At 40.3% G+C, this 22,684-nt stretch overlaps 1 long non-coding RNA gene across 1 annotated transcript in view; it reads right to left on the bottom strand.

Annotated features, from left to right (window-relative positions):
* Positions 1–2,418: 2,418 nt before the first annotated feature.
* LOC144577362 (uncharacterized) overlaps positions 2,419–22,684 on the bottom strand; it is a 42,177-nt gene continuing 21,911 nt past the window's right edge. Inside the window, exons 4-6 of the long non-coding RNA XR_013521059.1 lie at positions 4,290–4,373; positions 3,126–3,216; positions 2,419–2,519 (exon numbers count right to left, since the gene is read on the bottom strand). This is a non-coding gene — a long non-coding RNA (uncharacterized LOC144577362). The remainder of the gene's footprint in view (positions 2,520–3,125; positions 3,217–4,289; positions 4,374–22,684) is intronic.

The following is a 22,684-nucleotide window of genomic DNA, read 5'->3' as shown; positions in this document are numbered from 1 at the left end:
TTTCTACACCTTAAGACAACCCCTTCCCCCTTCAAAATCGGTAAGTACACTTTACCAAACCCCTGGATTGTCCAGGGTTGCTGTAATTTATTTCTGTACCCCTCTGGGGGCTCCTGTTCGATCCTCAATATGAAAGTCAGGTGGCATCACAATCCTTCTTTTACATTGACTCCTAACCTTATTCTGCATTTTAGAGTTCCAGCCCTGTGGACTCTAAAGGAGTAGAGGGGAGTAGTCCCAGGAGGTTCTCTTCCAGATCCGGGAAGGCTCATACATCCCACTGAGCCTTAGGCCCTTTTCCATGGTTGGGGGCTGTCAGCTTGGTCCTTCCGTAGGCTAACGGTGCAGGGTGCCCCCTTCTGTTGGATGGCCGAGAAGCTCCAAGGCAAGAAACTGTTCAAGGCAAAAGGCACCAGACAGAGATGTAGATTTAGGAGGAAATGCAATTGGGAAGGTGGTCATTCTAGGCTGAGGCTGGTGGAAGACACTGGAAAACCCAAGCTGTTTCACACCTTCATATACCGCCTCCTTGTGGATGACATCTATCTCTTGATTCTACCTTAAGATCTATTTCCTGCACTTCTGTTCCACATTTTCTGATGAACATCAGAAATGCTAAGAAAAATAATGGTTTTTTTCTTATATTGTACTCAAACTGCTACCTTCTAAAGGCTGCAGCTTGGTCCCTGTGCCTCTTCTGGAGTCTGCCTAGAACAAGTCAAGCCATCTGTACATGTGGCCTTTACCTCTCAGAAGGCATCTGCCATGCTTGTCTCTATGGCCCACCATCCGCTTTTCTTCTCCTGGCTACAGATTCTTCTTACTCCCAGCTTTCCCTGTAGTATAGTTTTCAGAGCCTACGTCATCTTTGATGGCCATATAAACATTCCAGGTTGTCTTCTTCCTGAATTGTTGTACTCTCTGTCCTTGTTTTGGACAGTCTTTATGTGTAGCCTAATATTGCATTGGCTTTTGGGGAAATACCAATGATACTCACTGCGTTTGCAGTTAACAAGAATTTCTAGATTTTTTTTCTCCCACATGAACTGCAAAAATCAGCTCCTCTCCGTCTTGATCATGTGCAAGTGCTTGAGTAACAGCTTTAAAAAATATTCCTTCCAATTATAATACACAATCATGTATTAGTGTCTCTATATGTGAACCTTTAAGATATTTTTTAATCTAGAGTATGCCATGCAAGGTGCTAATTATTACTAACTTGTGATATGACATATCTTTAGAATAGTAATAGAGGCCCTCTTGGATAAACTTTCATACTTTTCATTATGCTTACTTAATGGTCAAGAACTTACCTAAGTCAGAAAAAAAAATTCCTCGAGTACTATGCTTATTACATGGGTGATGAAATCATCTGTACAAAAACCCCCATGACATGCAGTTTACTCATGTAACAAACCTGCACATGTACCCTTGAACCTAAAACAAAAGTTATAATTAAAACATAACCTACATAAATATATTGTTTTGCAGCCCAAATTTCTTCTTGTTCACTGGGCTACTACAAATCCCTTTTTCACATACTTTACTGAAATAAAGGTATGTAACCTGGGACACCACCTCCTTTATCAGTCAAACAACCCTACCACAAAAAAGAAGTAAGAATCGAGTTCTGTAACACCATTAGTGTGTCCACTTGGATTCCTAATGGTCTTTGTGTTCCTTTAGAGTGCTCAAAAGTAAGCTGTTTAATTATCAAAATCTAAGATTGTTTTGGAGCTCAGCTTACAGAGTCTCAGACCGTTATTTCAGCCTGTGAACTGGGGAAGGTGAACATTTACCTCTATTAGAAATCTACTGGCACTTCTTCCATTCTGTAAGATTTCCCAGAAATTCACCAAAAACGATCCTGTAGTCATATAGGTATAGATAAATAGTCGTTCAGACACTGCTTTTTTACCTGTTTTGCTAGCAGTTCACCCATTAAGACTGGCAGAGAATAAACTAATAGTAAGTTACTTGTCTAAATCATACATCTAGTAAAAGGAGTCAAACAATCTCCTCTTACTTGGAGTAAAACAGTCTCAATACTTTTCAGTACTTTCTCCAAGTACGAGGAGATGGTTTGACTCCAAGTTCAATATTTTTCAGTACTTTCTCCACTATACTGCCTTGCTAATATTGAATAGAAAAGTAGAAAAATCAGGTTCATACACCACCTCCATGCCCCCATATCCCATACACATTGGGTTTGCTCCCACACAGCCTATATTTTAAATATATTTTAAACTGAGTCTCTCTCAAAACCAGTTACTCTTAGTAGAGAGCCAGAGGACTTGGGCCTTAGGTCTTAGAGGATAATGTAGTTACTACATTTTGAAAGAAAAACACAAAGGCTCCCAGGTTTCTAAACCCCTGGAGAAAGCTATTAGCCATTATTATGACTTCAATTAGGTGACCGTCGAGAAGTACCTTTGGGATGGTTCAAAGTCAGACCTCAAAGCCTGCTGCATTTGAATGTTGGGGCACTGTGCAGCCCATATCAACAGCAGGTGGAAAGCCTGTAGTGGGGGCCAAATCAGAAATGTTTCATTTTTATTGTTGTAGCCCTTTTATACCTTTACATATATCATTTTAAAGGCCTGAAAAAATCTGAAGCCTGATTATTGAAATAAAATTCATGTATTTATTTTCTGCTCTGGCAGGTTCTCAAAGTGTTGGTCTTGAGGACTTCCTCACATAAGATGGCCTCTTATTTCTGTTTTAACAGTAATATTGCTATAGTCTTAAAATGCTAATGAAAATGCCCACACTCATATAATTCAGTATCTCATTTGCTATGCTTTATTATTCATGGTGGCCAGTTGCCCAAGTGGTCTCAATGAGGCCAAGGATATGGATTCAATTCTAGGAGGGCCAGTTAGCTTCACTCTATTTGCTGTCCAAAGACCCTGGCCCCTTCACTCTGGTTAAAAGCCTCATAAATCTTTGTTCATCTATCCATAGGGGAGGCAGGCTTAAGCTTTAACTAGCTAGGACTTCCCATGCTTGGAGACACAGAAGCTAAGAGGTCACACTTGATAAAGATAGCCTTCACCCATGTTAATAGCAATATATTAAAATCTACACAACACTGAATCCTTCTCCAATATCTATTTCAGCCTTACCTCCTAACTATAGGAATCATTCATTTGCTGAAAATGCATTTCCTCAGTTAATTGCACTCATGGCTTCAGTTTGCATTGACTCAGGTTCTGCCTAAGGAAAGTATAAAAGAGAATGATGAAAAGAACTGTAGAGTTGAGGGAGCTGACTGCTAGCTACCGTCTTTTAAAATATCTCACCATATACCCAAGTACTATCTATAAACTGACTGAAGATTTTTTTTTTTCATTAGCAAAAAGAAAAATATCCCACTTTTCTCTGCTTTTTGTTCAGGTGTTTAAATCGTGAAGCTCTTTTACTGGTGATAAGGCAAGAAGGTATTGTCACCAGGGAAGCCCGTGAACAGGAAGAAATAACTCCTGAGACTACACCTGCTTTTGATTTGGTGCCAGTAGGAAGGATGGTATACACATTTTATGAAAGTCATTTTTTTATGTTAAGAAAAAAATGTAGCCAGGTGTGGTGGCATGCACCTGTAGTCCCACCTACTCGGGAGGCTGAGGTGGAAGAATCACTTGAACACGGGAGGCAGAGGTTGCAGTGAGCTGAGACTGCACCACTGTGCTCCAGCCTGGTGACAGAGCAAGACTCTGTCTGAGAAAAAAAGAAAATAAAAAGAAAAAATTATCATTAGTTTCCAAGCTCTTTATAATAAGCGACTAAATTGTTATATACCTTAAAACTTGGAAGCCATACCAAAACTCCTTGATTCAGATTCCTTTCTTCAATAGAGAGGGGACAGGTACATAAAAAATATCTTTCTTTTTCTGATGATAAGTGCTTTCTTATAAAAGCCACAGACACCACAACTGCTTAACATAGGCAAGGATCCAGTTACTGATACCTTCCTGAAGCAGAACACATGCAAATGTCCTTGCTGCCACCACCTCCACCACCTCCTCCTCCTCCTCCTCCTCTACCTCTTCTTCCTCCTCCTTTCTTCTTCTTTGTCTTTTTTTCCTGCCTCTACTCCTTCTTCTTTTTCACCTTCTCATTCATTTTCTTTTTTATATCTTAAGATTGGAGGATTACATTAAAAGGTTAAAGTTAATATGCCACTCTGGTGAAAGGCTCTGTAAACTAAATGACTCAAAGAAGGGGCTTTGTCCCAGGGGGTTTGGGGCAGCCTCTGAGGCACAGCAGAGATAGAGGCAAGCTGGGCACACCTGCAGAAGCCCAGGAGGCAGATCATCTTGCAAGGTGTCATCCATTGAGCTGATTCATCTTCAGGAGTCTCCAGTTGGAAAGGGCTGTGAAAGCAGTAGATTAAGCCACAAGCATGATAGTAGTTCATTTGCATTTGTGTGCAGTTCAGCCTCTGTTTAACAGTAAATTTATATTGTAATCATTGTGCTTAGCAACAGCTTTGACATTAGAAACACAAGGGTTTGAGTCCTGGGCAAAACTTTACCATTTTTATGATTCTGAGCAAATAATTGAAACTCTGAAAGCCTGTTTTCATTTTATGAAAATACCTACTTTTGGGTGTATTTTAAAGATTAAATGATTGGGTGATTAGAATGTTTAGCAGAATGTCTTATAAAAGTGCTCAGCACAACACACCTTGATATTTCTTGCAGATCTGTCCCTGTCCTCCTTTGCGTTGGTTTCCAATGCCTGCCCTTCAGGTTTCTTTGTATTCTTGCCTCTCTTAAAGTTCTATTCTCATTCTACTTTTTATGAGGTCTTTACTCACAAAAAAAGACACAATGCTTCTGATTTCAGCAAATGATTTCCTGCCCCAATAAGCAAAACATTCTGGGCAGATCTCATGTGTTGCAAGTTAATGGTGAACACCAACACTGCTTTCCCGTGTTTGTTTCCTAGGGAGCTTGTTCTGAGCTGTATTATGTTTGCATCTTTAATGAGAAATGTGTTCTGTTGCTATGGCATGTTGAAATTTATGACTTCCTCTGGAAGGTGGAATTGTCAGCTTCCACCCCACTCAGGTTTTCCCTTGGGTTTTATGAAATTGAGATCTAGTGGCTTAGGAAACTATACTTAATCAGGTAAGTCTCACACTAAACTCAATGCTTTTGACTTCTAATTTCTGCATTTTAATTCTTCCCGTAATTCAGTGGCACAGATTTATTGAAGCTGCTGCCAGCAACAATTTGCTCTGATTCACTGCAGTTTTAATAGTTCCTGCTGAAATAGGTGGCCACACAGTGGGAAAGGAAATGAAGACAGTTTTGTGTCATTTATTTCAGGTGCCAGGGCAAGACCCACATTTCAGTAGGAAAAAATATAGACAAATGACTTTTATGCTGGTTCTAGGGTAGTGGTTCTATGGCTAACTCCTGGGTTCAATCCCTACAGCCTGTTCTGAGAAGGTCTCATTTCCAGCATCTTTAAGCTGGTGAAATTTCCTTTAAAATAATTAGAGGAATCTAACACAAATCCTTGTTCTTTCTGCACTATAAGGACACACAGTTTGTTAGCATTCAGAACTCCCGTGTCCTAGGGTGTGAGCTCTGCTTTGCAATTCCTTGTCAGAATGTTGCTGTTGCCTCCAACATGCGTGGCAGAATCTTCTGGACTCTAAGAGTTCAGAAGGGTCACAGTGTTGCTGGGTGGCTCTGTTGCTCTCATCTGAGGTTCAAGCAGAAGTCAGACATCTTAAACTAACACATTTGTACCTTATCATACAATCTAGAATTGAGGATGTAGAGTCTAGTTCAATGGGTCCATAGACCAATAAAAATTTATAGACGATTTTCAGCCATATCATGGGGTTGCCATATTTTTATGTTGCTATTAAGCACATTGGTAATCTAACTGCAAATTAATAGCTATTACCATTGTATAAAAGAAAGGACATTTTAACATAATAAAGTAAAAATGACAAGTTTTAGAATTAAAAATAAATTCGACTTTATAAATCACTCACTACATAATCTCTTTCTTTCCTTGTCTGCCTCTCTCTCTCTCTCCCTTTCCTACAAAGGAGATGAAAACCTCATCAAGATCTGCACTGATTTGGGAATCACCAATAGAGTCAACTCCTCACTCTAAGATGAGGCCCCCTAAGGTGAACTGTGAACTAAATTGATGAAAGCTGGGACCAAAGCCCAGATTTCAGGACTCCTTGTTTGGTATTTATTTTCCCTGCTTTCTTCATAATTAAATTCAGTGTAATGACCCAGACGTACTGCAAGATCCTGGAGTGTCTTTTTAATCATCAAATATTGTCCTCTATAAAGTTACAATGTTTAGTGAATTTGCTATAGTCTAATTCTTTTATAAATGGCTAATACAGGTGTGAGAATTCTCTAGTGACTACCTAGAGTGCTTGTTCCCTAAGGGATTGTTGACTATTCTTTAAAACTATAACAACAGAAAAGAAAAAGAAAGAAAGGAAAGAAAGAAAGAAAAAAGAGAGGAAGGAAGGAAGGAAAAATTTAGGTTGAGGTTAATCACTTCACTCACTTATGTGCTTATTACACATAAAAACAGTCTGTTGAGGAGGTTTGGGGAGTGGTAAATCTCATGTTGAGGTGATTTTAGAATAGCCCTTTATAAACACAAAATATTAATTTACTAAATTGCATGACTGTATTAGTCCATTTTCACACTGCTGATAAAGACATACTGGAGACTGGGCAATTAAAAAAAACACAAACGTTTAATGGACTTATAGTTCCACGTGGCTGGGGAGGCCTCACAATCATAGTAGAAGGCAAGGAGAAGCAAGTCACATCTTACAAGGATGGCAGCAGGCAAAGAGAGGAAGCTTGTGCAGGGAAACTCCCATTTTTAAAACCACTGGATCTTGTGAGACTCATTCACTATCACAAGAACAGCACAGGAAAGACCTGCTCCCATAATCCAATAACCTCCGCCAGGTTCCTCCCATGACACATGGGAATTGCAGGAGTTGCTATTCAAGGTGCGGTTTAGGTGAGGACACAGCCACACCGTATCAATGACTTACACATCACTTCACATTTTTCATATCCTTCCTCTTCTTAGTTTCTATGTCAGCATTGTAGTCTATGGCCTCGAATGTTGAGACATATTAAGCACCCTTTAACTGTGGTTCTTGTTCTTCTCAACCCCTTCAGTGTTTGGCCCTATTGGTTCACTACTATTTCTTGGAACAACTCCCCATCCTTGGGGTCCAAGTCCTAGTGCTATCTATACTCTTCCACTTCTCTGACTCTTCCTTCTTGATTTCCTTTGATGACCTCTCTTTCTCATCCTGACATCAAAAATGGACATTTCCTAAGATTCCAAACTTGAGCCTCCTTCATTTTCTGCAAACTCATCTTCTTTTATGACTTCAGCCTCTATGCTCACATCTTTATTGCCAGGTCTTCCAAGTTATAGATTTACTTTTCTAACTGTATGCTGGAGACTTCCAACTGTGTGTATCACCATTTCTTCAAATGCAACATGACTAAATCAGAATTTATCTTGTAAGGACATCCCCATGAGCCCCCTTTTCCAGACCAACTGACTTCTCCTTTCTCCCAACCTTTCTATCTCTATTATTGGTACCACCATCCTTGGAGGAACAATGACTGACCCTGGCAAGGGAACCAGGAGAAATAATGAGTCACTCAGTCAAGACATCAGGACACACAATTCTCCCTGCTGCATTGCCCCTGTGCTGGCTTCTACAACTGAGTTTGGTGTGTGAAAAACAAAACTAACAACTCTAATAAAGAGATGCCTTCAAACAAGAGACCAAGGGTATCTAGACCTAAAACACTTTAACACAAAGAGAGGATTCAGGAGTAAATGAGAGAAAATGAGCTTTGCCAAGGACTTCTACAAGGAAGCTATGATTCTCTTCCAATGGGCAGAGTACCTAACTGGATCAGCACATTTCAAAGTCTCTTCAATTTGGAGCCCTTTGCTTTGAGTCCTGGCACCAAAACTGTTTAGCTTTGTGAACCTGAGTAAGATATCTAATCTTGCCTTGTCTCAATTTTCTTATTTGCAAAAGAAAAATAAAATTTAAAAACAAATTTAAGAGGGTGATTGAAGAACTGAAGAGTTAATACCTATAAAGCTTTTGGAACAGTGACTGGCAATGAGCGGATGCTGATTTACTGTCTGGTTTCCCCAAAAGCAGACCCTGATTTGGGATCTGATCCCAGAAAGTACCAGTAAGAGTGAGAAAGTGAGATAATAAAGGGAAGGAAGCCAGTAAGGAGCAAGTTATCCAGCCAGTTACCACTGTGCATGAGCCCAGTCTCTCTGGGGAACTCCAGGAACTAGTGAGGAACATGCACTTCAGAGTCACCCTCAGAAAAGCAAGGAAGCTGGGGTATTTACATGTTAACTCTGGTCAGTCACTGGGGGAAGGCTGCTCCCAGGGTGTTAATTCTCTGGCACTTCCAGCCTGCTCGAGCTGCCAAAGAAAGCCCTTGGGCAGTTGGAAATTGGGCTGCCAAAATACCCGACAATGGGAGGAAACCTAGTGTTTGATAAATATGCCATCACCATCATCACCACTGACATCCAAAGGCAAAACCTATGAAAACAGACTTTTCTGGCTGAAGCTGCAGGGAAAGATGTGGATGGTAATCCAAGATTTGGCACTGAGTGCCCAGTCATCTCATCACAGGTGAGATACCTAAGTCAGCTCTACAAAACCTTAGGGATCCATAGAGCAATTTGTGGAGAACAGTTCTTAGCATTTGTGAATACTAGGAGTGATTCAAAGAAGATAAAAATGGTATTTTTGGTTGATTGCTGGGAAGATGGTTGCATAGGGACAGCTCCCAGCAAGATCGACACAGAAGGCAGGTGGATTTCTTCATTTCCAAATGGGGTACCCAGTTCATTTCATTGGGACTGATTGGACAGTGGGTGCAGCCCAAGGATGGCAAGCCAAAGCAAGGTGGGGCATCACTTGACCCAAGAAGCACAAGGGGGTGGTGAACACCCTCTTCTAGCCAAGAGAAACCATTAGGAACTGTATTGTACACTCCAGCCCAGATACTGTGCTTTTCCCATGGTCTCATAACCTGTAGAACAGGAGATTCCCTCTGCTGCCTATACCACCAGGGCCCTAGGCTTCCAACACAACACTGGGCAGCCATTTGGGCAGATACTGAGCTAGGCACACGTTTTTTTTCTCCATCCCCCAGTAGCACCTGAAATGCCAGTGAGACAGAACCGTTCACTCCCCTGGAAAGGGTACTGAAGCCAGGAAGCCAAGTGGCCTGGCTTGGTGGGTCCCATCCCCACAGAGCCCAACAAGCTAAGATCCACTGGCTTGAAATTCTATTCTCTCTGCCAACACAGAGAGGGTAATGGAAGAACTGAAATTGAGCTCAACCAGGGATACTCAAGCTTGGTGGGAGGGGGACATCCCCCATGTGTGAGGCTTGGGCAGGCAGTTTTACCCTCACAGTGTAAACAAAGCCACTGGAAAGTTTAAACTGGGCAGAGCTCACCACTGCTCAGCCACTGTGGTCAGACTGCCTCTACAGATTCCCTCCTCTCTGGGAAGGGCATCTCTGGAAAAAAGGCAGCAGCCCCAGTCAGGGACTTATAGATAAGATCCCCACCTCCCTGTGACAGAGTGTAGGACCTAAATGTCCCTGCCTGGCAGCTCTGAAAAGATCAGTAGATCTCTCAGCAAGCATTTGAATAAACTCCGATAAGGGACAAACTGCTTCCTCAAGTGAGTCCCTGACCCCCATATATCATGACTGGGAGACACCTCCCAGTAGGGGCTGACAGACACCTTATAGAGGAGAGCTCCCGCTGGCATCTGGCAGGTGCCCCTGTGGGACAAAGCTTCCAGAGAAAGGAACAGGCAGCAATCTTTGCTGTTCTACAGCCACCACCAGTGATACCCAGGCAAACAGGGTCTGGAGTGGACTTCCAGCAAACTCCAGCAGGCCTGCAGCAGAGGACCCTAACTGTTAGAAGAAAAACTCAAAAACAGAAAGGAATAGCATCAACATCAACAAAAATCACATCCACACGGAGACCTCCTCCGAAGATCACCTACCTCAAAGACCAAAGGTAGATAAATCCATGAAGATGGGGAGAAACCCGCACAAAAAGGTGGAAAAATAAAAAAATTAGAACACCTCTTCTCCAAAGGATCACAACCCCTTGCCAGCAAGGGAACAAAACTGGATGGAGAATGAGTTCAATGAATTGATGGAAGTAGGCTTCAGAAGGTGGGTAATAACAAACTCCTCTGAGCTAAAGGAGCATGTTCTAACCCAATGCAAGAAAGCTAAGAACCTTGAAAAAATGGTTAGACAAATTGTTAACTAGAATAACCAGTTTAGAGAAGCACATAAATGACTTGATGGAGCTGAAAAACACAGCAAAAAAACTTCGAGAAACATACACAAGTATCAATAGCCAAATTAATCAAGCAGAATAAAGGATATCAGAGATTGAAGAACACCTCAGTTAAATAAAGCAAGAAGACAAAATTAGGGGAAAAAGAGTGAACAGGAATGAACAAAGCCTCCAAGAAATATGAGACTATGTGAAAATATCAAATCTACATTTGATTGGTGTACCTGAAAGTGAGGAGGAGAATAGAACCAAGTTGGAAAACACTCTTCAGGATATTATCCAGGAGAATTTCCACCAACCTAGCCAGGCAGGCCAACATTCAAATTCAGGAAATACAGAGAACACCACAAAGATACTCCTTGAGAAGAGCAATCCCAAGACACATAATCGTCAGATTTACCAAGGTTGAAATGAAGGAAAAAATGCTAAGAGCAACCAGAGAGAAAGGTTGGGTTACCCACACAGGGAAGCCCATGACACTAACAGTGGATCTCTCTGCAGAAACTCTACAGGCCAGAAGAGAGTGGGGGCCAATATTCAATATCCTTAAAGAAAAGAATTTTCAACCCAGAATTTCATGTCCTGCCAAACTGAGCTTCATAATAAAGGAGATACAAAATCCTTACAGATAAGCAAATACTGAGAGTTTTGTCACCACCAGGCCTGCCTGACAAGAGCTCCTGCAGAAAGCACTAAACATGGAAAAAATCAACTGCTACCAGCCACTGCAAAAACATGCCAAATTATAAAGACCATTGTTGCTATGAAGAAACTGCTTCAGCTAACAAGCAAAATAACCAGCTAGCATCATAGTGCCAGGATCAAATTCACACATAACAACATTAACCTTAAATGTAAATGGGATAAATGCTTCAATTAAAAGACACAGACTGGCAAATTGGATAAAGAGTCAAGACCAATTGGTGTGCTGTATTCAGGAAACCCATCTCACATGCAAAGATACACATAGGCTAAAAATAAAGAAATGGAGGAATATTTACCAAGCAAATGGAAAGAAAAATAAAAGCAGGGGTTCAATCATAGTCTCTGATAAAACAGACTTTAAACCAACAAAGATCAAAAGAGACAAAGAAGGGCATTACATAATGGCAAAGGGATCAATGCAACAAGAAGAGCTAACCAGCCTAAACATATTTGCACCCAATACAGGAGCACTCAGATTCATAAAGCAAGTTCTTAGAGGCCTACGAAGAGACTTATACTCCCACACAGTAATAGTAGGAGATTTTAACACCCCATTGTCAATATTAGACAGATAAACAAGATGGAAAATTAACAAGGATATCCAGGACTTGAACTCAGCTCTGGACCTAATAGACATCTACAGAACTCTCCACCCCAAATCAACAGAACATACATTCTTGTCAGCACCGCATTGCACTTATTCTAAAATTGACCACATAATTGGAAGTAAAACGCTACTCAGCAAATGCAAAAGAATGGAAATCATAACAAACAGTCTCTCAGACCACAGTGCAATCAAATTAGAACTCAGGATTAAGAAATTCACTCAAAACCGCACAACTACATGGAAACTGAACAACATGCTCCTGAATGACTACTGGGTAAATAACAAAATTAAGGCAGCAATAAAGATGTTCTTTGAAACCAATGAGAGCAAAGACACAACATACCAGAATCTCTGGGACACATTTAAAGCAGTGTGTAGAGGGAAATTTACAGCAATAAATGCCCATAAGAGAAAGCAGGAAAGACCTAAAATTGACACCCTAACATCACAATTTTTAAAAAGATAGAAGCAAAGGCAAACAAATTCAAAGCTAGCAGGAGACAAGAAATAACTAAGATCAGAGCAGAACTGAAAGAGATAGAGTCACAAAAAATCCTTCAAAAAAAGCAATGAATCCAGGAGCTGGTTTGTTTTTGAAAAGATCAGTTAAAGAGATACACAGACTAATAAAGAAGAAAAGAGAGAAGAATCAAATAGATACAATAAAAAATGGTAAAGGGGCTCTCACCACTGATCCCATAGAAATACAAACTACCATCAGAGAATACTATAAACACCTCTATGCAAATAAACTAGAGAAGCTAGAAGAAATGGACAAATTCCTAGACACATACAATCTCCCAAGACTACAACAGGAAGAAGTCGAATCCCTGAATAGACCAATAAGAAGTTCTGAAATTGAAGCAGCAATTACTATCCTACCAATCAAAAAAAGTCCAAGATCAAACGGATTCACTGCCAAATTCTACTGGAGGTACCAACAGGAGCTGGTACCATTGCTTCTGAAACGATTTCAAACAATAGAAAAAGAGGAATCCTTCCTAACTCATTTCATGAGGCCAGCATCATCATTCTGTTACCAAAACTTGGCAGAGACACAACAAAAAAAAGAAAATTTTAGGCCAATATCCGCTGTGAACATTGATGCAAAAATCCTCAATAAAATGCTGGCAAACCGAATCTAGCAGCATGTCAAAAAGCTGATTCACCACGATCAAATAGGCTTTATCCCTGGGATGCAAGCCTAGTATTGAAGTTCTGGCCAGGGCAATAAGGCAAGAGAAAAAAATAAAGGATATTCAATTAGGAAAAGCGGAAGTAAAATTGTCTGTTTGCAGATGACATGATTATATGTTTAGAAAACTCCATCGTCTGAGCCCACAATCTTCTCAAGCTGATAAGCAACTTCAGCATGGTCTCAGGATCAAAATCAATGTGCAAAAATCAGAAACATTCCTATACACCAATAACAGACAAACACAGAGCCAAATCATGAGTGAATTCCTATTCACAATTGCTGCAAAGAGAATAAAATACCTAGGAATTCGACTTACAAGGATGTGAAAGACCTCTTCAAGGAGAACTACAAACCTCTGCTCAAGGAAATAAGAGTGGACACAAGGTTTTCTCCTAGGGTTTTTATGGTGTTAGGCCTTATGTTTAAATCTTTAATCCATCTGGAGTTAATTTTTGAATAAGGTGTAAGGAAGTGATCCAGTTTCAGCTTTCTGCATATGGATAGCCAGTTTCCCCAACACCATCTATTAAATAGGGAATCCTTTCCCCATTGCTTGTTTTTGTCAGATTTGTCAAAGATCAGATGGTTGTAGATGTGTCATGTTACTTCTGAGGCCTCTGTCCTGTTCCATTGGTCTATATCTCTGTTTAAGTACCAATACCATGCTGTTTTCATAACAATACTGTGATTTTTTGATAACTGTACCTTTGTAGTATAGTTTGAAGTCAGGTAGCATGATGCCTCCAGCCTTTTTTTGTCTTTTTGGCTTAGGATTGTCTTGGCTATGTGGGCTCTCTTTTGGTTCCATATGAAGTTTAAGGTAGTTTTTTCCAATTCTGTGAAGAAAGTCATTGGTAGCTTGATAGGGATAGCATTGAGTCTATAAATTACTTTGGGCTGTATGACCATTTTCGTGATATTGGTTCTTCCTAACCATGAGAATGGAAGGTTTTTCCATCTGTTTGTGTCCTCTCTTATTTCCTGGAGCAATGGTTTATAGTTCTCCTTGAAGAAGTGCTTCACATCCCTTGCTAGTTGTATTCTTAGGTATTTCATTCTTTGTAACAATTGCAAATGGAGTTCACTCATGATTTGATTCTCTGTTTGTCTGTTATTGGTGTATAGGCATGCTCGTAATTTTTGCACATTGATTTTGTATACTGAGACATTGCTCAAGTTGCTTATCAGCTTAAGAAGATTTTGGACTGAAGAAAACCTAGGTAATACCATTCAGGACATAGGCATGGAAAAGACTTCATGACTAAAACACCAAAAGCAATGGCAACAAAAGCAAAAATAGACAAATAGGATCTAATTAAACTAAAGAGCTTCTGCAAGCAGAAGAAACTATCATTAGAGTGAACCAGCAAACAACAGAATGGGAAAAAATTTTTGTAATCTACCCATCTGGCAAAGGGCTATTATCCAGAATTTACAAAGAACATAAACAAATTTACAAAAAAAAACACAAACAACCCCATCAAAAAGTGGGCAAAGGATATGAACAGAGACATTTATACAGCAACAAGCATATGAAAAAAAGGTCATCATCACTGGTCATTAGAGAAATGCAAATCAAAACCACATCGAGATACCTTCTCATGCCAGTTAGAATGGTAATCATTAAAAAGTCAGGAAACAACAGATGCTGGAGAGGAAGTGAAGAAGTAGGAACGCTTTTACAGTGTTGGTAGGAGCATACATTAGTGAAATCATTGTGAAAGACAGTATGGCGATTCCTCAAGGATCTAGAAATAGAAATACCATTTGACCCAGCAATCCCATTACTAGGTATATACCAAAAGGATTATAAATTGTTCTCTTATAAAGGCATGTGCACACATATGTTTATTGCAGCACTGTTCACAAAAGCAAAGAGTTGGAACCAATCTAAAGCCCATGAGTGATAGACTGAATAAAGAAAATGTGGTATATATATACCATGGAATACTATGCAGCCATAAAAAGGGATGCATTCATGTCCTTTGCAGGGACATGGATGAAGCTAGAAACCATTATTCTCAGCAAACTGACACAAGAACAGAAAACCAAACACCGCATGTTCTGACTCATAGATGGGAGTTGAACAATGACAACGCATGGACACAGGGTGGGTAACATCACTCAGGGGCCTCTGGTGGCATTGGGAGCTATGGGAGGGATATCATTAGGAGAAATACCTAATGTAAATGATGGGTTGATGGGTACAGCAAACCACCATGGCATGCATATACCTATGTAACAAACCTATGCATTCTGCATATGTACCCCAGAACTTAAAGTATAATAAAAATCAATAAGTAAATAAATAAATACGGTATCTTTAACAAATCCTTTATGATGAAAGGAAGCTTCAAGTAATGAGAATGTTATCACTGGGAATGATTCAAATAAGATAAAAATCTACCTCTCTCCCTCAAGGAACTGCAACTTAGTTTCAAAGACAAAATATCAACATAGTACAGTAAGGTAAGCAGCAATGCAAGTTTAGTGTCCAGGGAATGGAGTAGAAGTTGTGTGTCAAGTGAGACTGCCACGGGTTAGGGTGGTCAGAAGGAGCTCCCATGAGTAAATAGGATTAAGCTTAGCCCTATGGGATGATTTCTTTTTAGACTTGTAAAACAGAGGCAGCAATATACTGATTGGGTCCAGGAGCTTCCCTGATTGAGATACTGGTTGTCATGTGGAAGGCCTGAGGGCTGGACTGCTGCTTCATGCAATCCCTCAATTATACTGGACTCTCTCATGTCAAGATAATAGTTATCAACAACCCTGTGAAGTAGGCATTTTAAATGCCATTTTACAGATGAGGAGACTGAGAGTAAGGGTTAAGAAATCTCCATAAGGGTTCTCAGCTAAACTGGGATTTGAACCCTAGGCTATCTAATTTTAAAGCCAAACCTCATCACTATGCTTGAATGCCTCCAGTTCAAGCAGAGAAGAAAAAAAACTATTTTAATTACTTTACATTTGAGAGAGTCAAATTAGATCCTATAGATTGAGCTAAAGCACCGCATTTAGAGATTGTTTATTCTTCCTCATTAGCAACACAGTTATGGATACTACTTCTAAGGCTACACAGAAACTGCTGCAAGCTTATAAAGAGCAGTTTGGGAAGGGACAAGAGAAAATAGATTGAAATCCACTTGAGTGACAGCTTTCCTGCCTTGGTCAACAGACGATACATTTATGGCATTCTTGGATCTCTAGAAGTAGAAGAATTCCTTGATATCTGAGTTTAGCCCCATTTCTGCAAAATTGAAAGGCTTATTTAGCTGTGACTTAAGACTCCATCTGTTACCTTTTGGCAGTTTTTTAAAAAAATCAAATATACTCATTACCTGAAGCTTCCTTTCACTATAACAGGTGTGTTAAAGATATCATTCATTCATTCATTCTTTCATTCCTAATAAGACAGCCTAGGAAATTAGAGAGGGTAAAATATTAGCCCTGATGTATAGCAAAGGGATGAGACATGACCAATAATGACCCTTCAATTTAGCCTTTCCTGTTTGTAGACACCTCTACTCCCTGCAGCCCAGTCAGAATCCCTTGAGGAAAAAGCACAAGATTCTGGAGTAGATCATTGACAGGGCAGGTGCAGTCTCTGCTCAGCATTCCATTTAAGTGATTCCTTGTCAGTCTCTGAGGCCAGAGGTCCTATTTTTGTAGTAGGTAATTCTATGACAAGGCACTGAAAATCCTTGGGTAAAAATCATAAAGTGATAAAAAGAACAAATAGGAAAAGATGTCTGTAGAAGATATTTTCCACATACTTTGGAAATCTTTTTAAATATTCTGGGTTCAACAAAGCACTGGGCTCTCAGGGGCTGTCTATGTGCAAGGACATTGCCATTCCAAGATTAGAATTGCATGAAGCTAGTGGAGTCTAGGGATGCTAATGTCAAAAACTTAAGGCTAACTCCCTAAGAGACAGCATTTATTCTTAATTGCCCAGCAATAACGTGCTTTTCTCTAGAAGGATATACACAGTGATCTTCCTCTGAACTTTGAATGATAATAGCAGTATCTGTAGTGGTAGTAGTATTATGTTAACATTTCCTGCATGCCAGGCACTATTCTGGTTACACGTATTAAGTCGTTTAGTCCTTCAATAGCCCTATGCCATCAGTATTATTACTGTTCACATTTTACAAATGAGTTAACAGAGACACAGAACTCAAGTAACTTGCCACCCTCAGTTCCTTATCACATGGGCCTCTCCATAAGGTGATTTACAACATAGTAGCTTGCTTCATTAGAACAAGTAAGTGGGAAGATTTAGACACAGAGTGAAAGCAAGATGCAAGCATCTTTTGTAACCTAATCGCAGAAGTGACATCACATCACTCTGCCATATTCTATTCATAAGAAGCAAATCACTAGCTTCAGCCCACACTAACAGGGAGAAGATAACACATAGGGCATGAATATCAAGAGGTGGAGATCACTGGGACCATCTTAAAGGGTGCCTCCCACATGGTCTGACCACAAAGCCCAAGACCTTGACCAAAAGAAGGGACAGGTCACATTTTCCCTAGGCAAACTTGCAAGAACCAAACCTATCTCAGCAGAGAGTGTGGGGATGGGGAAGTTGTATCCCAGAGACCAGCTCCAACTAGGATTTAAATTTAAGGTCATTTGAGCCCCCAAACTTATATTTTCCCACCTGGCAAACTCAGTGATTCCATTCAGCACCAAGAATAAGGAAAATGGAGAGTTAAGAATAATGATTATTTCTGGAATTCCTAATTTAAAGTTAGTGATAAGAGCAGTGTGACTCAGGAACAGTCACTCTTTCCCCTCTCTCTATTCCTGTCCCTTGTCCCCACCCCTCTCTACTTTGGGGTCTTTCTGTGGGAGTTTCTAGGCCTTCCTTCTTTGTCTCTCTTCCTTCCATTCCCAGCCCCTTCACCAGCTTTCTCTCTTATTGCTTTGTATTTTTCTTTTCATTTTTTAGTCCCTAAGTTTTGAAATTTTTAATTTATGAAACTTTTTAGGAAGGAAGAATTTGACAAATTTACAATAAAGTGGTGTAATGGTCAGTTTTATGTGTCAACTTGGCGAGGATATGGTCCCCAGTTATTCAACCAAGCACAAATCCAGGCATTGTTGTGGAAGCATCTTGTAGACGTGATTAATATCTACAATCAGCTGATTTAATGTGAAGGAGATTAACCTGAATAATCTGGGCTGGCCTGATCTAATTAGTTGAAACTGAGGTTTCCCTGAGGTTCCCCTTCAGATATTTTGCCTGAAGATTATAACATCATCTGCTGCCCAGGAGTTTCCAGCCTGCCCTTCTTCACAGCTGGCCCTACAGATCTGAATGTGCCTAACCACCCTGTTGCATAATTCCTGGCAGTAAATCCGTGTGTGTGTGTGTGTGTGTGTGTGTGTGTATTCTGTTGAGTCCGGAATGACACAGCTGGCAGGAATAGCCAATAGTGCTGATAGTGGTCTTTATATTGGTAGGGAGAGGGAGGCATATTTTCATTTTAAAAGAATAACTCAAAGAAATGAGTTTTCTCATTGGAGTTTTCAAAGATAACTATTTTTCCCCAGATGAGAATTCCAGATATCCCTCAAGTCATGCCATGCTGGCCACCTCCACTTTAGCCTGAATTAGGCCTTGATTATATAATATTTAAACTTTTTCTGCCACTCCATACAATCAACATTTGATTATCCTGTTTTGTATTATCTGAGGAAACTACTGGCTAATCAATTGTTCTATTATTCTCTCTTATTCACATTTATGCTTCTAGCTCCAAGTCTTGCACATTTATGTAACTTAATACAAGTTTATTTAAAGGATAATTAATAAATCTGTATTTAAATTGGAGCATTCAACATCTCAATCCAAAGATTAAACTAATGGCTCATGCCCCATGAGGAGCCAGTGAAAGGGAGAGAATTTGGGGCAGGAGGACCTCATCATGCTTCTCAAATCCTGCCATTCAGGTAGCTAGCTGCCTTGTAGGACACCCAGAGTCAAATACTACATCTTTAAATTTGTACCAATACATGGTCATAGATTGATGTTAAGTCATGCAAGCTGCCTGTGCTCAAACCCTACACAATGATCACTGGTTTCAAAGTGTGTCCTGAGGACCCCTAGGGGTCCCTATGATACTGCCAGGAAGTTGGCTACATCCTCCTTTTCCAACTACATACCCAAGTGAAGCATATTTTATTTATATACCTGAATCAAAACCTCATGTCACAACAGATTATAATTGAAGAAGAAGATATGAGAGTTGTGCTGTCTTTGATTAAGCCATTCAGTATTTTTAAAAAATCTAAAACAATGACATTTTTCACTAATCTGGGGGAACAACGCAGTTATTTTTCATAAAATCCATGTGGATTTATTATCATTATTTTAAAATAACTTATAAGTAAAAAAAAATTTTTTTTGAGATGGAGTTTTGCTCTTGTTACCCAGGCTGGAGTGCAATGGCGCGATCTCGGCTCACCGCAACCTCCGCCTCCTGGGTTCAGGCAATTCTCCTGCCTCAGCCTCCCGAGCAGCTGGGATTACAGGCACGCGCCACCATGCGCAGCTAATTTTTTGTATTTTTTAGTAAAGATGGGGTTTCACCATGTTGACCGAGAAGGTCTCGATCTCTTGACCTCATGATCCACCTGCCTCAGCCTCCCAAAGTGCTGGGATTATAGGCTTGAGCCACCACGCCTGGCCCAAGTAAATATTTTTAAGTGATCTGTTTTAATCTTTAATGTGGTAAGTATTAGTAGATATAAGTTGCATAAACAAAAGCTCTTTGGGTTCATAACAATTTTTAAGAGTCTAAGGAATCCTAAGAGCCAAAGGCTTGTTGGGTGACCACTGCTGTAGATCACTGATTATGTTCTTGCCAAAACAAAAAGCAAAATGTGGCTTTTTGGGTGACTGGTTCCAGGAATTGGGAGCAGCTTAGAGTGGCCATGGAATGTCAGGTCCTCTTCCTCTTATTAAGGGCTAAATTCACACCAGAAGCCATGTTGTATATATATTTTTTCTTTTTTTCAGACAGCTCTGCCACCCAGGCTGGAGTTCAATGTCACAATCTCGGCTCACTACAACCTCCACCTCCTGGGTTAAAGTGATTCTCCTGCCTCAGCCTCCTGAGTAGCTGGGACTACTCAGGTGCCCACCACCATGCCTGGCTAATTTTATATTTTTAGTAGAAACATGGTTTCACCATGTTGGCCAGTCTGGTCTTGAACTCCTGACCTTGTGATCCACCCATCTCGGGCTCCCAAAGTACTGGGATTATAGGTGTGAGCCACCATGCCCAGCCCCATAGATTTTCTTTATCTTCTACAGAACCCAGGGAGACTTTGAACAACAGATACATACAATCAACATATCAATCAACTGTTGTTGATATGCAAAATATATTAATTTAGAATAATCTTCTTGCAGCTCAAGAAGATTAATGTCAACCTCAAGGCTAAAACCTGAGCAGTTTGGGAGACCCACCCTCCCTCAGGCCATTGCAGCTGAGAGTGACAGATGGAGACGGGGAAAGATCCATGTGCCACTTAAGTTGGAACCTTTTCTCTGCAGCCTGGAGCCTTTCTTTGGTCCATAGAGTCACAAAGCCCATCAGATTCTGGTATTTTCCTTCAGTTAGATAAACTGGCAGGATATGACACCTATTTTTACAGCATAAATTCTTCAGTGAAGATTTTTGAATGGTGACATACAACCCAATGTGTCCTACCTGCATACAAGCTCTATTCTAGTACACTCTTAAGTCCTGACTAGAGTATCATTACAAATGCTGATTCAAAGGTCATCTCTATAATTTAGCAGCTGTGAGAACTTGAGAAAATTTCCTATACTCTACCTGCCTCAGCTTCCCTATCTGTAAAATGGGAATAAGAGTAATACTACCTGAAAAGGTTGTGGTGAAAATGAAATGATATAATGTATACCAGGTACTTAGCATGGGTGCCTGACACAGCAAAAGATCTGAAAAAAATGTTAACTACTTTTTTGTGTTAGGCAGAATCGTGGGGCTGGAGAGAGACTTTCTGTTCTTATTTGGTAATTAATATTTAATATGCTAAGCTCTAGAGAGACCAATTATTTGCCATTGCCCTTGCTAAGAATGGGAATAGAAAAAGCAGACCATGTCTTGCTTCTTTTTCATCTTCATCAAAAACCCAAAGAATGAAACTAGAAGGAGAAGAATCACTCATTTACTAAGGAAAATATGCCTCCACTTTGACCATCTTTCAGTGTGTGAGTTTGTGACAATTCCCTTCAAAACAACAACATTGTGTTTGTGTTTTAACAGGAGCTTCTCTTGCTAGAGCAGAAAGGACACAGCATTGGCTGGGCAGCATTTTGTTTGCCCTGAGCCCTGAGGCAGCTAATTGTCTTAGGCAGGGTTAGTTTTCAGGTCTGGAGCCAGGAAAACACACTCCTTAATGCCCACATATTTGCAGTGTGACACATAGCTTGGAAGCTTGTCACCCCTATTGCAACCGCTACCTGACTTGTCTCCCAGGAAAGATTGTCTTCATGAGATATTCTTAGGGATGAATGCTGTGAGAAATGTGCACGCCACTGAGAACAGCAACCACCTAACTCCAGAGGCTCACCCTCTCACAGGCGCCTGCAGTCTGGGCTGTGCCAGTGGTCCGCCTAGGAAATTGCCTTCAGTACGGAGGGGACTGAGAGTTGCCCAGTAACTGTGTTTAAGAATCAAAGCACCAGTTTCAGGCAGTGATGGGCTGTTTGTCTGGAGACAGGCGTGAAGATTGCTTTCATGTTCTCCTGCTGAAGGAGCATGAACTCACACTGAATGGCTGGCTCTGGTATGTGTTTGAATTAAAACCAGTGTAAATACCACCATTTCACCAATGACATATGGATGTACCCCTGCTTGATACCACAAGAGGAAAACTAAAAATGAAATCAGCTAGAATAACTGATTTTGTTATTATCATAATTTTAAAACAAGCAAGTCTATTTTTTTAAAATAGAACATCACAATAACAGGAAAATTGTAAAGTAGCAGTGTCATACAGTGTCTGAAAATAAGCTAAAAAGAATGCATATTATTTCAGTGGAAGAATAAAAGTCCAAGGAAAGGATATGACGAAACTTTTTGTATGTGTTACAAACTGTTCCTATGAATACTGAAGGCAAAAGAGGAGAAAGTGGGTTGGTACTCAACTGCTAGGAATTTGGGTTACATCATGAAAGCCAAGTTGCTCTAATAACAGTGGGGAAGCGAATGGTAATGGAACAATGCCTCATGAGGCTCCCTGTGTTTGAAGTGGCTCAAGGCCACCTTTCCATCTTAGGCAGTGAGTTGCAAATATTGCAGTGCATTACTTTCTACATAATTATTTAACCTAAAGAAACACTTCAATGATGACCTCCATCTGCAATGAAGCAATAGCAAGGATTAAAAACAGCCAAGGCAAACCTTTAAAATAATCAGGTAGCAAACAGCTAATGTATGTCCTTAATGACTGAAACAAGTTTTTCAGAAGCAAGGAACTATGACTAGGAATACTTGGAAAAACTGTAGGCTTGTGTGTGCTTGTTTTAATTTTCCATTGTATATGTTCTTGTTTGTAATTCCTTTCCCACCGCTCAACCATTTAGGGCTCACTCTACATTTTAACCGCCCCCTCGGCCCCGCCCCAGACTCACACTTCTACATGATTAGGTTAGGTCGCCCTCTGGTGGCACAGAGCTAATCTAGCAAATAAAACACTAGCTCCTAAAGAGACGGCCTCAGCCAGGA

The sequence above is a fragment of the Callithrix jacchus genome, chromosome 8 (genome assembly GCF_049354715.1).
Source record: "Callithrix jacchus isolate 240 chromosome 8, calJac240_pri, whole genome shotgun sequence".
NCBI classification, from domain to species: Eukaryota; Metazoa; Chordata; class Mammalia; order Primates; family Cebidae; genus Callithrix; species Callithrix jacchus.
Note: the sequence above shows the minus strand (reverse complement) of the source record. Positions and strands in the feature narration are given on the sequence as shown.